A 6,409-nucleotide genomic window follows, 5' to 3' on the forward strand; every position below is an offset into this window, starting at 1 on the left:
GTGTATTGAATGCTGCTTTGGTGAGAGGAATGGTTGGGACTGGGCGAGGTTCCTCCCTCAGTAAAGGTTCCAGGCTCCAGCTGGCAATGGGGGCTTCTACCATGTGCAGAGCGACAGTGTTAGGACAGTTTTCTGTGGCTGAGGGTCTGGTTGGAGAACTCGGCCTTGGCTGGGCCCAGTGGGTGTCTGTCCACATAGGGCTGACAGGAGCCAGACAGGCATTTGAGATCTGTGGAGGAAGCCAGGGCCCAAGGAAACCTCTTGTCTCTCTGTGTCCTGAGGCCTTGCCTGCTTCACTCTCCCCCGCCCCACCCCCACCCCACCAATGCTCTGCCCCCCAACCTGGCCAGATTCTCCAAGTTCCCTGGCGAAGGAACAGGAAGGAGTGGGGGAGTTTCCAGAATGTCTCCACAGAACTCCAGGGGGAGGCTTGGCAACTGGAAATTGTCAGCCGTCTCCTTGACAACCAGCAGCCAAATAATTCTGGGAATGGAAGAGGGAGGGGAGCTCGCTACAGGGCAGCCAAGAGAAGCAGCCCTCAGCCCCCAGAAAACTTCAATTCCTCATTACCTATGTCAGTCGGGGTCCGGTCAGGAGACAGAAAACACGCCAGTTAATTGAAAAGAGAGAATTTAATATAAAGGATTGATAACTAAGGTTAAGTTGTTAATTAGGTAATGGAAGAGTAACAAGAGCATGTGTAGACATCATGAAGGTGGCAGCTGCAGGAGCAGTTACCACTCTCAGGTCTGGGCAAACCAAAGGAAGAGGGTGGAAAGACTAAACCATAGACATTTTGAGGAGGAGAACCAGAGCCTGGGACTCAGACCTCTGAGGAGAAGTCTCTGAGCAAGAAAGAAGGACCACTGGGACTGTGCCCAGACCTCTGAGGGAGGGGTACCTGCCGACTGGTGCTGGGATCTCTGGGGCAGGGGTGTGGGGGTGGGTGATTGATGGTGAAACTGCAAGTGTTGGAGAAACTGCAAACTGGACTCAGCTGCTGCTTCAGGATGGGCCTGCTGCTGCCGGGGTGATGCTTACAGGGAACACACGACGCAACCAGGAAGGAACATGTCCACCCTTCCTCCTCCAGCAGTAGCCTCTCTCTAGTGGCCCCTAGTGGGAGAATCTAATAGGCAACAGCTGGCAAAGCAGAAATGGGTGTTGACTGCATAACAAAGCAGTGTGGAGAGGATAGACCTGAAGCTGAGAAGCAAGAACCTTAAAGTATTAGTCAATTTCAAGCCAGTGGAAAGAGCAGTGCCAAAGCACATAGTAGGTGCTCATCTAATATCTTTGGCCTCTGCCTCGGTTGGTTCCCAAAAGGGCATGTGGGTAGGCCTTTCTGAAGTTACTCTGTCTTTTCTTGCAGAGTTACTGACATTCCCAAGCTCTGACAGCTGGAAGGAATTTGTATCATGGTAATGATGAAAACAACAGCAGTGAAAAAATATTTAGGTAAGAGTGGCCTTATAGTGGCCTATAAATCACTGTGATCAAATCATATATTAAGAGTAAAGGGCAAGATAAATAGGTCTGTGGGACAGAAATAGAACCAAGTTCAGAAATATGTCCCAGTATATTGGGTTGTAGTACAGTATATGGTAAAGGTGGAAAAAAAGGATAGTTTATTTAATAAATTGTGTAGGCATGACTGGCTATCTGTCTGAAAAAAATGAAACAAGGTTAAACTCTCTAACTCACGAGCTATTAAAACTAAATTTCAAATAGATGAAAGATTTAAATGTATTTAAATTTAAATATTTAAAACAATTTAAATATTTTTTTTATATTTAAACAATTTCATAAGGAAACATTTAAAACAATTTTAAACAATATTTAAAACAATTTAAATATTTAGAATAATTTAATAAAAAAATTTAGGAGGATATTTATACAATCCAGGTTTGAGGAGATTTTTGAAAACAAAACAGAAAACCCAAAAGCTATAGAGGAAAAAAAGATAGACATAAAGTGTTTAAATTTTAGAAGGATAAAAGATAACATATACAAAGCCAAAAGACAAATTATAGACTGGAGAAACTTGTTCAGTTTAAGCCACTGATAAAGAGTTAACATCTGTAATACACAAAGAGCTGCTACACACAAATAAGAGAAACAACCTAGTAGAACAATGGACAAACCCTTTGGATAGGTGACTCCTGGAGAGAAAACTCAAATGGCCAGTACATTTGTGGAAAGATGCTGAACCTCACTAATTGTCAAGGAATTGTGGATTTTAAAAGCGTGACACCACTTTTCATTTATCAGAAGAGCAAAGCTTAAAAAGAGCAATGACAGTTAAGGCTGGAGAAGATGTGGGAGAAACAGCACTTTTAATCACAGCTGCTGGACATGTGAATTACCATAGACTTTTGAGAAAGGGATCTGGTAGCATATACGAAAACTAAAAATATGCAGCTCTTTGATCCAGCTATGTCTTTTCTGGCAATTTATCCTATGGGGGGGGGGGAAGGCAGCAAACTCCAGTATGCAAGGATATGCATACAAAAATTTTTATAGCATTTTTTTTGTGGTGACAAAAATACTAGTAATAGTTGCACGATATACATATATCCATATACTGTAATGTGATGCAACGATTAAAAAGAATAAATTAGAAAAAGACCAATGCTGTATGATTCCACTTGGGGTACCTCTTAAGTAGTCAAACTCATAGAAGCAGAAAGAATGCTGGGTGCCAGGGGCTGGGGTGAAGGAGAAATGAGAGCTGTTATTTAATGGATACAGGGCTTCAGTTTTGCAAGATGTAAAAATTCTAGAGGTTGATTGCACAACAATGGGAATACAATTAACCCTACTGAAATGTACATTTAAAAATGGTTACAATGGTAAATTTTACATTATGTATATTTTACCACAGGATAAAAAAAAAAGAATAAATTAGAGGGATTTTTCACACTGTTAAGTGAGAAAAGCAACTTGCAGAGAAATCTGTGTGGTATTTGTGACATAAACGTCAATAAATGTAAATATTAATGGCTGTAGGGTAATCCAGACCTGCCTCGGCTGTGACCTGAGTCCTCTAATTCCAAAGTACCCGCCATGTCCTCAGAGCTGAGGGTTCCAGGCAGCAGCTAGCACTGAACTAAGCCCTCTGGCTTTGTCAGCCTTCAGGTGGCAAAGCACCTTTAGACTCCTGCCCTGGTGTTCCCCCATCTCAACCCTCCTCCGCCAAACACCAGGTCCCCACAGACTCTGGCACTACCAGCCAAGGCCCACAGCTGTTTCCAATATTCTGCACAAACTTTATTGAAATGAGAAGCCCCATTTATCATCCTGCAGGCCCCAGCTTCTCCTGATTAGGTACATATGACCTGACCTGTCAGCAGGGCCTGAGCCAGCAATCAAAGAGGAGATTGTTCTGAGCAAGAGGAGTAGGAACTGGGGAGCTGACAAGGGACCAGAGGAGTCTTTAGCCAGCTTGGGGCAGACGGGGATATTCTCAGCTGAGGAGAGAAGGGGAAGATAAGGACTGAGTAAATTCTTTAAGGGCCACTGGTCTGCTCATCTTCTGTGGCCATGTCTTCTCTCTCTGGACTCCAAGCCTCTTCCAAGAGACATATTTTCCAGTGGAAACACCTCCCCAGCCCCAAGCTTCAGACTCAGCCCCAATTTCTCTTTCCTTTCATTTCTCAGCTGTACCAGGAAACCCCTCTGGACTCAATAAATAAGGCATCTCTCCAGAACTCCACTCTTCCTAGAGCTGCAGAATCATCAAAGCTCAAATATTGAAAATAACTTAGAGGGGCCGGCCGAGGGGCTCGTTGGTTGAGTTGGCTTGGGAGCGTGAGCTCTGAGCAGCAGGGTCGCCGGTTCGGATCCCACATGAGCCAGTGATGCTGTGCCCTCTACAGCTAAGATGGTGAACAATAGCTCGACCTGGAGCTGGGCTACCGTGAGTGGCTGGCAGCCGACGTGAGCGGCCAGCAGCCNTCCACCTAAATAATAATGCGTTATCATTTATTGCCAGGCATGTGCTATGTGTGCTAGGTGTTTTCAGCACTCCATGGGACAGTACTGCTATCCACATTTTATTAATACAAATGGGTTCAAATACCCTGCACTGTTTCCCCGATGACTTGGACTTCCCACATGCCCATGTTGCTCCCATCCACCTGAGGCAGTGTTCCCTCCAAGCTGGCTAGGGGCCTGTGGAACGGCTAAGTCCCTTCTTTCCGACAAGAAGGCTCAAAATCGTTCTCGGCTATGTGCTGTGTTCAAGTTTTGTTTATCCACCTGGTTAACATTTACTTCCTGACCACTGGGTACCAGGGCATATGCAGTCTGCTGCTTTCCGGGGCCCTTACCTGGGCCCATGAGGAGGCTGGGCAGACCTCAGTGTTCTGAGAGGAAATAGCAGCCCCCCGAGACTCCCGGTGTTTTGACCAGGTAGTGGTGTGGCTGCGACAAGTACCCAGGTTTCCGAGAAACTTCTGCCTGGCTATGGGCAGCAGTGAGTCAGACTGATACTCGTCAGGCTTGGGGCCAGGTGACTCTTATCTCGGGCCTCTTCCTGCCTTGCACTCACATTTCCACTTCTCTGAGCCCACCTGCAGGCCTCCTTTTGTGCTGTGGGGTTTAACCCAGCTCTCCAGCCTGTCGCGACCATTTTGAGTCCTGACTCTGAAAACCCCGGCTCCTGGAGGTGCAGAATGTGGAAGGAGAGCGACAGCTGGGCTGGCAGATGCTCCTGGAAATAGATGGCTTTTCCATGCGTGTCCACGTGTGCCCTGTCGGAATCCAACCATAGGCCCTTGGGAACCCCAGCAGGAGATGAGCCAAAGGCTGGAGAGGAAATGGGCCCGAGGCTGGGCAGCTGACATGGCTCCCGCTGTGTTTGTGGCTGAGAGGAGGAGGGCCAGAGGGCCAGAGGGCCTGGCAGGGGTCATTGCTCAGTCACTTTGTAAACCGCTCCTTGGAAACCAGAGAGGAAATGAATGAGGCCGTAGATGGAGGGGTGAAGAAAGGGAGACCGAATATCAGCAGGGGAAGGAAGGGGAGGACGGGGACGCTGAGGCGAAGTGTGACAATGGAGGCTCGAGCCCCGCTTGGGGCCACAGGGCAGGAGGTCTGGTTTCCACGCAAGCTCTGCCTGGTAACTGCCTTCCTCCCATCTGCTTTACCATTCTGGGAGCCCGTTCGCAACCAGCCCTCCCCAGGCCACCATGGACAAGACACTCCGTTGCTCTGGGCCTCCATTTCCCGATGGGTTAAAAAATGTGATTGTCACGCCTGCCCAGCTGCTTCTCAGGGTTGTTGTAAGAGCTGGAGAGGTGGATGCATGGGAGAAGGCTATGAAAAGTATGAACCAGTGTACAAAAAGGGGTTTGTGGGGAGCGTACACCTTGGGAATCAGGTCAGCATTCAGAACCTGGCTTCATTGTCCAGTAGCTGAGGGACACCAAACAAGTTACTTACCCACCCAAGTCTCGGTTTTTCCCATATAAATTCAAGTGAATTGTTTATTAGACAACAGGAGGACATTGTTGTTCATTTTATGTGTGATAATAGTTTTGTGATTATGTAAGACAATGTTTCTATTTTCAAAAAATGAACACTAAAATATTCAGGGATGAGCTATAATGGTATCTTTCGTTTACTCTAAAAATACTTGTGCAAAAGTAAAATAGATGAAGCTTTAGCCAGGTCTGTAGTTCTTCATTGCCTCAGGATGTTCCTGGGTGGAAGCAAAACCTGCTTGACCAAAGTTAACATTTCCCTATTTTTGTGAAAGCCTGAGTTCGTTGAAAAATTGGTAGGTATTCTGAGTGGAAGTGGTGAGAAGGGGAAAGGAAAGTGCCTTTGGAGGCAGTTAGAATGGAGAGGGAGAGATTTCTCTGAGTGTGGTGACAGGTCAGAGGTCATGAGGTCTTTAGGAGATGAGAAACTTCTAGCGGGCGGTCCATGACCCACAGGGGCAGAGAAGTGGAGAACCGCCCGAAGGCCAGAACGATGAGAAAGTCAGCAGCACTCATGATGAACCCGTGGTCAGCAGCTTCTCCCTGTGTTTGGTGCCTCTTAAGCCTCCCGGATTCTGGTGGGACCCTGGGAGGGGCAGGGGCCCCAGTAATGGAGCCAAAGTGATTTGATTTTCATAAAAATAAAGGAACAGGGGCCGGCCGAGTGGCGCGATGGTTAAGAACTCGCTTGGGACGCCAGAGGGCCCCGGTTCGGATCACACATATGAGGGCCAGTGACACTGCCCTCCACAGCTAAGATGCTGAACAACAGCTCGACCTGAAGCTGGGCTGCCGTGCGTTGCCGGCGACAGCGTAGGCTGCAGCCCCTGTGGCAGTGCGTTGCCATGGGCTACCGTATGTAGCCAGCAGCCAGCGTGAGCGGCCAGCAGCCGCAGTGAGTGGCCGTCCAGAAGCCTGTGACTGAT

This window comes from Hipposideros armiger, unplaced genomic scaffold, assembly GCF_001890085.2.
Source record: "Hipposideros armiger isolate ML-2016 unplaced genomic scaffold, ASM189008v1 scaffold_291, whole genome shotgun sequence".
NCBI classification, from domain to species: Eukaryota; Metazoa; Chordata; class Mammalia; order Chiroptera; family Hipposideridae; genus Hipposideros; species Hipposideros armiger.